At 47.3% G+C, this 10338-nt stretch overlaps 1 long non-coding RNA gene across 2 annotated transcripts; it reads left to right on the top strand.

Annotated features, from left to right (window-relative positions):
* Window positions 1–2008: 2008 nt before the first annotated feature.
* LOC132711766 (uncharacterized) lies at window positions 2009–7808 on the top strand. Of its 2 annotated transcripts, XR_015729461.1 has the most exons (4): window positions 2009–2054; window positions 2146–2212; window positions 6369–6702; window positions 7733–7808. It is a non-coding gene; the product is annotated as an uncharacterized LOC132711766 (long non-coding RNA). The 2 variants fall into 2 exon arrangements; XR_009622501.2 differs by having other exon boundaries at window positions 2016–2212.
* Window positions 7809–10338: the final 2530 nt, after the last annotated feature.

Genomic DNA, 10338 nt, shown 5'->3' with positions numbered 1-10338 from the left:
CTGTGCTAGACTCAAAATGGCCCCTGCAACAAGCAGGAACCTCACACAGCCACAAAAAGCCCCCCAAAAAAACAACTTTCACACTTTACACACACACAACACAACACAACACAACTGGCTCACCCACAATGTAAAAGCAGCTGTGCTAGACCAAAATGGCCCCTGCAACAAGCAGGAACCTCACACAGCCACAAAAAGCCCAAAAAACCAACTTTCACACTTTCCACACCCAAAATTCCACATACAGCTTTGTGAGATTTTGTGTATTTGTGTAGTTAGAGTGAAACACTACAGAAACACACTAAATCTCAGAAAGCTGCACAAATATTATTTTATTTTATTTTTATTTTTATATGAAAGCTAAATTTAAAACTTCCTAAACTTTAAATGGCTAGGTCTAAAAAAGAACAACTAAAAAAACCCCCAATTAACTATTTTTTTTAAAGCTCCCAAAGGGGGAAAAAAACTTACCCAATAGAACAGGGGTGTCCAACCTTGCAACTTTAAGACTTGTAGACTTCAACTCCCAGAATTCCTCAGCCAGCTTTGCTTTGCTGGCTGAGGAATTCTGGGAGTTGAAGTCCACAACTCCCTGCCTGCTTGATTGCAGGCAGGGAGTTGCTTGCTGATGGAATGGATTCAGGCAAGCGAAGCAAGGCAAGCATTGCGACTAGCAGCTAAGGTAAGCAAGCTGGAAGGGGAAAGCTTTTTTCCTTTTACATGGCTCTGGCGATCCCAGCTGCGTTGCCTAATTAGCAGGCAACTCAGCTGGGATGGTCAGAGCTTGGATCGCCAGAGCCATTTAAGGCTCATCAGAGCCTTTTGGGCTGGTCTGCCTGGTTACAGGAGAACGACACCCGGCGTATAAGACGACCCCCGACTTTTGAGAAGATTTTCATGTGTTAAAGAGCCGTCTTATACACCGGAAAATACGATACTTTGAATGCTGACACATGCATTGTGGGACATGGCAGAAGAGGTTGCTTGGGCATATTTGTACCATGGTCAGGTGCAAGGGGCAAAGGGTTCTCTGCAGCTCATGACACGATCAGTAGTGTGTTCTAATAGACTTCCCTTATGAGGCTGGTGTAGGAGGCACAGGGTTTCCACCCTCAACTGCAGGAGCAGCCCCCTGACTAGGGGGCTCCTTCTCCACAACTGACAGAGGCCCATTGTGCCACTTTAATTACTTATGGAGTATCAGTATGGAGCAGTTGGCCTGTTTTTGGATGCAATTTGCTGGTTCAGGAGCAATAAATGGAGACCACATCCTGAGACAACAGAGGTGTTGTAGACTCATGACCTGCAGGTGCATGTATTGGGTAAGTGTAGGAGAAGAACTAGCAGAGACAGGGTGTCAGCCTCAGCTTTGCCTGCTTCAGCTGCCATAAGAAACGGGGGGAGGGACCAGTTAAGGGGGCGAAGGGGGGGAAGATTGCAGGAGGTGTCTTTCCAATGCAGGAGGTGTCTTTCCAAGAAACGAAACTGAATCTCCAAAGGGGCCGGCTGACCAACTGCCCTACATTCCTGATGAATGATGTTGCCAGACGTGATGCCACCTGACCTTTGGGAGACCTTTGGATTGGATGATGGTCAATGGACACGGGGGTGGGTGGGTGGGCGGGGAGAAGCTTACTAGATGCTATTTCGCGCGTTTTGCTCACTTCCAGCTTTTCCTGGGTTGCGATCATTTCATATTCAGTAAAAGTACTAATCTCTTTTAAAATATTGAGTTTGGGTTTTTCTTTCCTGGATATTGAAGGAAGCACACCTGACACAGGGAGAGGAGTTAAAAGAGGGATCAGTCTAGATTAATCTCTATGGAAACACAAGCTGACTAAATCCAACCCTTCCTTGAATTCCCTTGACTCTTATCTAACTATAACCAGATGCTGACCATTAGTTGAGAAGATTCCTATGCAAAGCTTTTAACAGTTTAAATAGTTTAAACTGAATCTTCAGGAGTGGATCTGGTCCTTCACACCTGAAAGGAAGTCTTAGACTTGGATGTTAATGCTGGATGGATCTAACCCAATAACTCACAGGAGACAATGGTATCTCTTCATTGATTCTTTATTCTAGGCCTGGAGTCCTCCTAGGCCCAATTCAGGGTAAAGGTCACTGACCTCTGTCTTGTCTTTGCAGGCACACATCTGGAACTGCTGGATGCCCACGTGTAGGACCCTTTTATATACCAGGGGAGGAGTCTGAGGTAAGGGGGTATGATGGGATATGGGGAGGTGCCAGCCCCTGCCTGGGAGAATTAGACATTTATCCTGACAAATCCCCCTCTAAATGTCTAATTAATGGCGGACATATGATATCTGTGAACATACATGTTAGGTACACCAGCTTCTGTTTTCCCATATACCAATGTATAGGGGAATTGTTTAAGAAGACTACGTATCCAGAAGTGCTTTTTCTGCTTTTGGCATCCCCGGCCCAGTCAGCGTCTGCATAGCAGGTTAACTTGGGTTTCTTAGACAGGTCTGATTCGAGGCACAGCTGGGCATTGGCACTGTGTTTCAGGTACCTGAGCAGTCTTTTTATGACATCCCAGTGCAGGACAGTGGGTTTGCTCACGTGTCTGGACAGTAGATTGACGGCCAGAGCGATGTCAGGCCTCGTCCAGTTGGCGATGTAGAGTAGCGAGCCTATTGTTGACCTATATAGCTTGTTGTCAACGAAGGGTTCAGCTTCATTGTACATGCTCCTTATGAAGTCCGGTTGCATGGGTGTCTCGCAGGGTTTTGCCCCTGACATGTTGCATTTGGATAACAGTTCCATGATTTTCTCTCTTTGTGAGATCCGGAAGCCCTTGTCAGTTTTAATCACTTGCACCCCTAGGTACTTGTCTATCTTCCCTAGTGACTTCAGAGAGAAATGATTTCCTAACTCGGTGGCAAATTTATCGCATTTGGCCCTTTGCTTCCCTATGTACAATATATCATCCACATACACAAGAATACCTTCGAATGCTCCTCCCTCTCTCTTTGTGAAAAAACATTTGTCTGCAGAGGTGGCTTTGAAGCCCATGGTGTTGAGAGCTTTGGCTAGACAGTCGTACCACCTCTTGCCAGACTGTTTGAGTCCATATAAACTTTTGTTCAGGAGCCATGTGTTGTCCTTTCCATCGTTGTATCCTGGTGGGGCCTTAACATAGATCTCCTTATCCAATTCTGCGTGTAGATATGCGGTTTGCACGTCGAATTGGAATACTTCCAGCCCTAGGATGGTGGCAATTACTAGGGCGCTCTTAACACTCTCAGCCCTGATTGTGGGGGAGTAGGTGTCCATGTAGTCTTCCGGGTACCTTTGGGCGAAGCCTTGTTTGTTTGTTTTGTTTTATTTGATTTGTATACCGCCCTACTCCCGAAGGACTCAGGGCAGTGAACAGCCAAACAATAAAATAACATAGATACAAAAAATTTAAAAAACCAGATAAAATCAAATTAAATCATTTTGGCCCAGACAAAAATTGTGTGACCAACCTCGCTTTGTAGAGCGTTTTATTGTCTTCGAGTGTTTTGACTTTGAACACCCACTTGGTCCCAATTGGCTTTTTGTTCTCAGATGCTTGAGCTGGCGAGTATACATGTAGTTCTCGGAGGCTCTCCATCTCCTTTTCCATGGCTTGCTTCCACCTTTCCCTCTCTTCCTGGGGGAGGCCGAGTATCTCTTCGTAGGAACTGGGTGTGAAATGCTCTCTGTGTATGGACATGACGTAGTCCTCTAGTCTCTTTGGTAACTTGTTCCTACTGGATCTAGTTGGTCTGTCTGGAGGCGTATCTGCTTCATGCAGGCATTCAGCTTCTTTTTCGGTGAGGCTATCTAGGTTCAGTGTGGGGTGTCCTTCTTTCCATTCCTCGGCTTTCAGTTCTTGGTGTTTGGGTCTGTCTGTTTCAGTTTCCTCTGGCCCCCTGGTGGTCAGTTCTTTGTCGCTTTGGTTATGTGGTTGCATGTCTCTTCCAAGAAAAATGTCATTGCAGTGGAGCTTTGACCAATTTGAGTGCTCATGGAATTCCGCAGACCTGGACACAATGAATTTGTTATTGCAGTCCACAAATCTGAATCCCTTTGTTCCAGGCTCATAGCCCACGAACCTTAGTCTTTTTGACACCTTTTCTCCCTTCTTTCTTAGCTGTCGGGGAATGTGGACGTCAGCTGGGGCACCAAATACGTGTAGGTGGGCTAGGTTGGGTTTTCTATTGTACATTAGTTCATATGGGGTTTTATTGATTGAGCTTGACCACAACCTGTTTAGTGTGTAATTTGAATAGTGTAGTGCCTCTGACCAGAATGATTGGCTCATTCCAGCGTCCTCCAAAACACACCTCATCATTGTTTGGAGCAATCCGTTTTTTCATTCTGAGACCCCATTCTGGAATGGGGAAAAAGGGGTGGAGCTAAAATGCAATATGCCCCTCTCCCTTAACCATTTTGCAAGGTCCTTGGCCATGAATTCTGTGCCCTGGTCAGTCACTATCTGTTTGATTTTTGCCCCATGTTGTAGTTCCACCCTTTTATAAAAGTCTTTGAACCTTTGGAATGTCTCATTTTTATGCTTGAGAGAGTACACATAGCCATACCTGCTGTAGTCATCTACTATGGTTAAGAAAAACCTTTTCCTGTGTCCAGTGGAAGGTCTCAGTGGTCCCACTAAATCCATGTGTACTAGCTGAAATGGGTGGTCAGTTGTGCGCTCTGACCTTTTGTGCCTCGCTTTGACCTTAATTTTTGAAGATTTACACACTGAACACTCCAAATAATTTTTGCAGTCCTTTATTTTCAAACCCTCTGTACATCCTAGCATTTTTTCTACAACCAGGAAACTGATATGTCCTAGTCTTCTGTGAAGGAGGTGGGCACAATTGTCGTGGATGGGTTTTCCCATGGATACCTTGTTTTTGCCTGGTGACACAGTGTTTGTTTCCTCCTGGGGTCCCCCTCTAGTTTCAGTGTCTTCCCCCTGGTCATGGGTGATGCTTGTGTTTATACTTCCCTCGCTGTTCTCACTGGGTGTAAAGTACAGTAATCCATCATGTGTGTTTACCTTGCCAACCCTTTTTCCTTGGTTGAGTATCTGTACCCTGCCTTCCTTGAATGTTACCTCTGTGTCTGTGTCTGTTGTGAGCTTTGTGATGGCTAAGACATTGTGGAGTATTTCTGGCACATACAGTACCCCCTCTATTTTCCCAACCCCTGGTATATGTACATTCCCTCTCCCTATGACCTTGGCTGTGCTCTGGTTAGCCATTCTGATCTTGAAGTCTGTCTCTACGAGAGAGGTGAATAGATTGGGGTTGTGTGTTGTATGATTAGTGGCTCCTGAATCCAGAAGCCACATGTTCTCATCTGTCCCCTGCTTGGGGTCTGCTTTACCATGCCTGAAGCCGTACATGGTCCCTGGGTTGCTATCTCTGGGAGCATCCCTGCGTTCACTACTTTTTCTAGGGTTGGGTGACCACCCACGTCCCCGTTCCCTGAAATGTCTGCGGTCTGGTGACCGTCTCTCTCTATATCCTCTGTCCCTATCACCTCTGGGGCAATCCCTCCTTAAATGATTCCTGGACCCACAGGAAAAACACTCTGGGGCAACCTTTCCCCTGTCCTGGAACTCAACCCTTTTGGTGTGTCTGGGGTCCCTTCTTGACATGTGGCAGTCCCTCCTTAAATTATCCTCTGCAATAAGGCAGTTAGTGAGTGTGTCTAATGTTAAGTGTTCTAGACTGAGGCTGTCCAATTGCATCACAAAGTTGTCCCAGCTACTGTCTAAAGAATTTATGACTATACTCATCATACTCTCCTCAGTGATTGCTTCACCCCTATGCATTAATTCAGTCCTGGTTGTGTTAAGTTTTAACAGGTGTTCACTCATGGGGACCCCTGGTCTAAGTCTGGCAGAACGGAATTCTCTGGAAATCCTAGTTGTGGTTGCTCTACTTCTGCTGTAAAAAAGGTTATAAAGTTTTGTATCACTTCATGCACTGTCATGTGATTCCCTATGCTTGGGTACAAAGTTGGAGAAATACTGGTTAACAAAATACAAAAAGCCCTGTGGTGGTTACAGTCAATTTCAAAAGTCCAGGGTTTCTGGGATGGATCTGATATTAGGAAAAGTAAGTTTTCTTTCATAAAAACTATCTGCAGCTGTTGACTCCACTCTAGAAGATTTTTTCCATCTATTTGCAGTTTGGGAAAGTTGACAGGTAAAGCCCCAGAATTGTTAGAATGGTTACTTACAGAGGGTAGTTGTCCATGGTTTTGTGAGTGAGGGAACTCACAATATGGCATGGGAATGGCTATTCTGTACTGACTTGTCTCTATGTTCTGACTTATCTCTATGTTCCTCCCTTCTCTTCCTGCAGGTGGCGTCTGAGCATGTGCGAGGCCCATTTCATGCTGGAGGCTGTCTGGAGGGGAGCTCATGGCTGCAGTTCTCAGGCCTAGGCCTAGGCCTGCTGGTGGAGCCCTTGACTCACCCCCTGGTGGGTCTGGATGCATCGTGGGACCCTGGAAGTCGCTGCTGGGCTGTGTAGTCCCCAGCGAAGAATGGCTGGAGGCTCGGGATCGAAACGGTCGTAAGTCGAGGACTTTCGAGGATCGGTGGCGCGGCGGCAGCAGCGGTGGCAATGGCTGGTCCTGATCCGGATGTGCTGGCCCCTGGTCAGTTGGAGAAGCCTGGCAGAGGTCGCAGAGCAGGTAGGTAGCTGGCACGTCTCTCTTCTCTTGGATCCCTCGTAGTTAGTGAGGCGGGTGGTGAGTTCGAGTCCTGCCTTTATTCTGCTCCATAGGCGGTCGGGGTTTCTTGTTCGTCGTGGAAGCACGTTGCCCCCTTTGGTAGTGATAGGGTTGGTGTCTCGAAGCTGGTGGTCACTCTGGTGCCTTCTTGGCCCTCGAGGTTTTCCTTGCAGCTTGTGGTTGGTGCAGGAGGCTTGAATGCGGAGCCAAAGGCTGCTGCTAGAGTCTCCATTGCTTTTTCTATCTCGAGCACGCTAGGCAAGTTCTGATTTACTTGGACTTGTCTATTGCAGTTGTTTTCTGGATGCCCCCCCCATTTGTTTTGGGGCCTTGGCTGTTTCCAGCCATTGGATTCAAATCCCGGCTTCCCATTGGTTGCTGGCCATTCCAAGATGGCCGTCGGGAAATTGGCGCAAAACTGAACCCCTCTATGTCTGGGGCCTCTGCGAGGGAATCCCCTTCCCTTTCCCTTACCGGGCTGGCGTCTTCTTGGGTGCTCATTGCTGCTCCATGAGTTTCTAGGAGGCCTTGGAGTTTCGTGATGAGCTCTCCATTGCTAATGGGCGCTTCCATCATTTTCAGCAGGGCCATTCTCAGTTCGTCTTCCTCTCGTGGCCCTTCTCTTTCGTGGTCATCTGCTTCCTCCCGTGGTCTCTCTTTGCAGAGGAGTGGGCCCGTCTCGATGTCCTGTCCACTTCCAGCTGGGGTGGCTCTTGGCATGGCACCTTTGGGTGTCAGTTGAGCAGCCATCCTCTTGGTGAATGCCCTGGTGTTTACTCTGCTCTTCTTATCAGAGTAAGCGGCTTGTTCAGTCATTCTTTAGAGTTATGGGTAACCATCCTCTGCTGCCAATTTGTTAATGCTGGATGGATCTAACCCAATAACTCACAGGAGACAATGGTATCTCTTCATTGATTCTTTATTCTAGGCCTGGAGTCCTCCTAGGCCCAATTCAGGGTAAAGGTCACTGACCTCTGTCTTGTCTTTGCAGGCACACATCTGGAACTGCTGGATGCCCACGTGTAGGACCCTTTTATATACCAGGGGAGGAGTCTGAGGTAAGGGGGTATGATGGGATATGGGGAGGTGGCAGCCCCTACCTGGGAGAATTAGACATTTATCCTGACATTGGAGAAGGTTGTTCCTACTTGCCACTCATGAGGCATCTGTGAGGGGATAGACCTTTCATTGAACTAAATACTGCAACCCCAATGTAGTCAGGAATCTAACTGTCAGGGTTCCAAGTAACACCCCCAATGAAAGAAGACTCCAAGGCTAGAAGTTCCTCAAGGTTCCATTTTATTAGAGATATCATATTGGCACATCTGGGAAAACCTGAATCTGAAAGCTTCAAGGTTTGTTCCACCCAAAAGAAAGTCCAAGTCCCTGCCCAGCACCCACATGTCCATCACATGGTCCAATTAAAGCATTGTCCCAACTGGAGATTCCTCCCAGTCACGCCACTCCAGATGCAGGCAGAATGTCCTTGACTCTCAGAGAAAAGAATGTTATTATGGCTAGATACCTCTACTACTCCATGCAATCCCTCCTCCCAGTTTCCCACAGCACTATGCATGGCAGCCCTGAAGATCCAAAGAAAAAGATGGCCTCCAGGGCTGACAGGCTTCCCTCCCTCAACCAATGATCATGTCCTGCAATGAGAGGAACATAGGGTGTTAATTCAAACATTCCCCAACCCCCTCTCTTAATGGGTGTCCCCCCCATATCTCCACAGGTTCAGGTAATGAGACCACTGACGACTGAGTGTGGGCTTTCATTGCCGGCTTCAGCAAGCTGCTGTGAAATATTGGGTACATTTTACCCAAAAATTGGGGTAACTTTAGCTCCACCATTACAGGATCAATTACTTGCCCCAATAGGGAACGGGCCCAGAAACTTTGGGCCCAGTTTTCAACATGGAACCTTTAATTTTAAATACTTGGTTGACAGGTACACCCTCTCCCCCACCTGGCTTCTGCGGAAACTGTTTTTTATCTGCCTGCACCTTCTGGGTCTCTATGGCCTTCTGTAGAGCCATTTTCATAGCTCCCCACACCCTGTGCAGAGTGTCTACCATTCTTGTGGCCCGATCAGCATAGGGGTCTCTCAAGGATATTCCAGTATGGGAACGAAGTCTTGCCTAGGTGCCATCCAGAAGAAGATAAACCAGGGGTGAAATGCTACCAGTTTGGACTGGTTCAGTCGAACCAGTAGCGATGGCGGCGGGTGGTTCAGAGAACTGGTAGCGATGGCAGTACGTTTTATTTTGTGCCTGTTCACCGCCCTGAGTCCTTCGGGAGTAGGGCGGTATATAAATTTAATAAAACATAATCATAAACATAAACATATCTTCCCAACTCCATTCAATCCCCCTTCCCAGTTTCCCACAGCACTAAATGTGGCAGCTCTGAAGATCCAAAGTAAAAGATGGCTTCCAGGACTGACAACCAACCCTCCTATGACAGCGACAATAATGGGGACAGGGAGGGGACCCGTATGGCTCTTTGTCATCTCTGTGACCATAACGGCCCCCCAGTTGGGTAAAGGGGGTAAATATAAGGCACTAATTGACTTGAAGTGTACCCGATGCCTGATCACCAAGCGGTAGCCACAGCCCTGGGGATAGGGATCAAGGTGTTGGCCAAGCCCAGAACTGAACTCCCCCATGGTCCGTAGTCCAGCACCAAACTCCCCCTTAGGTTGACACTCCCGCAGTTCAGCATCTAATTCCACAATTGCCTGGTACCAGTCTCCCAGCCGGTGCATTAGGCCCCGATAGGCACACACCTGGCATAAAGCCGACGTGGTGCAGTGGTTAGAGTGCAGTACTGCAGCTACTTCAGCTGACTGCTAGTTCAGCAGATCAGCAGATCAAATCTCACCGGCTCAAAGTTGACTCAGCCTTTTATCCTTCCGAGGTGGGTAAAATGAGGACCCAGATTGTTGGGAGCAATATGTTGTTCATGTTGTCTTTGTTGTAAACCGCTCAGAGTCCTCGGAGAGTGGGCAGCATAGAAATATGAATAATAAATAAATAAATAAATAAATTCCGGTCCAGGCCCGCCTTAAAATGATGAACCAGCAGGCACTCAGGCCAACACCTCTCCTTACCAGCAGCCCTGTAGAAGTCCCGGATGTAGTCTCCCGCTGACCAGCCTCGTTGTCGCAGCACAATTGTCAGGTTCCAAGTAATGCTCCCATTACAAATCGAACTCTGAGGCATTGCATTTCCTCAAAGAACAAATGTATTTAGATACATCATCTTGGCACTATTGGTGGAAAGCCAGTACTGAAGATTCCTGTGCTTTCCACCCCAATATAAGTAATAAGTTCTCAATTTTCCAAAACAAACTGTCACATTGTCCAACCAAGATGAAAGCTGGTTGCTTGGCGACTTTTCTCCTCCTCCAGTCAGCCAGCCGTTGGAATGTACTTGACTCATCGGCTAGCTATGTTGTTTTGACTGAAGACTATCATCCTCAGCTCTCCCCCATTCAGCTCCAAACTGTCAAACTGAATTCATTCCCAAGGATACAAACAATCCCACACCCCAATCAAATTCAGGCTTGACAGGGAGAAGCTTCCCCTCCGCCTAGT

Source organism: Pantherophis guttatus, chromosome 10, assembly GCF_059756535.1.
Source record: "Pantherophis guttatus breed Tessera chromosome 10, ASM5975653v1, whole genome shotgun sequence".
In the NCBI taxonomy this organism is placed as follows: domain Eukaryota; kingdom Metazoa; phylum Chordata; class Lepidosauria; order Squamata; family Colubridae; genus Pantherophis; species Pantherophis guttatus.
The sequence above is the reverse complement of the archived record's forward strand: the minus strand, read 5'-3'. Positions and strand labels throughout refer to the sequence as shown.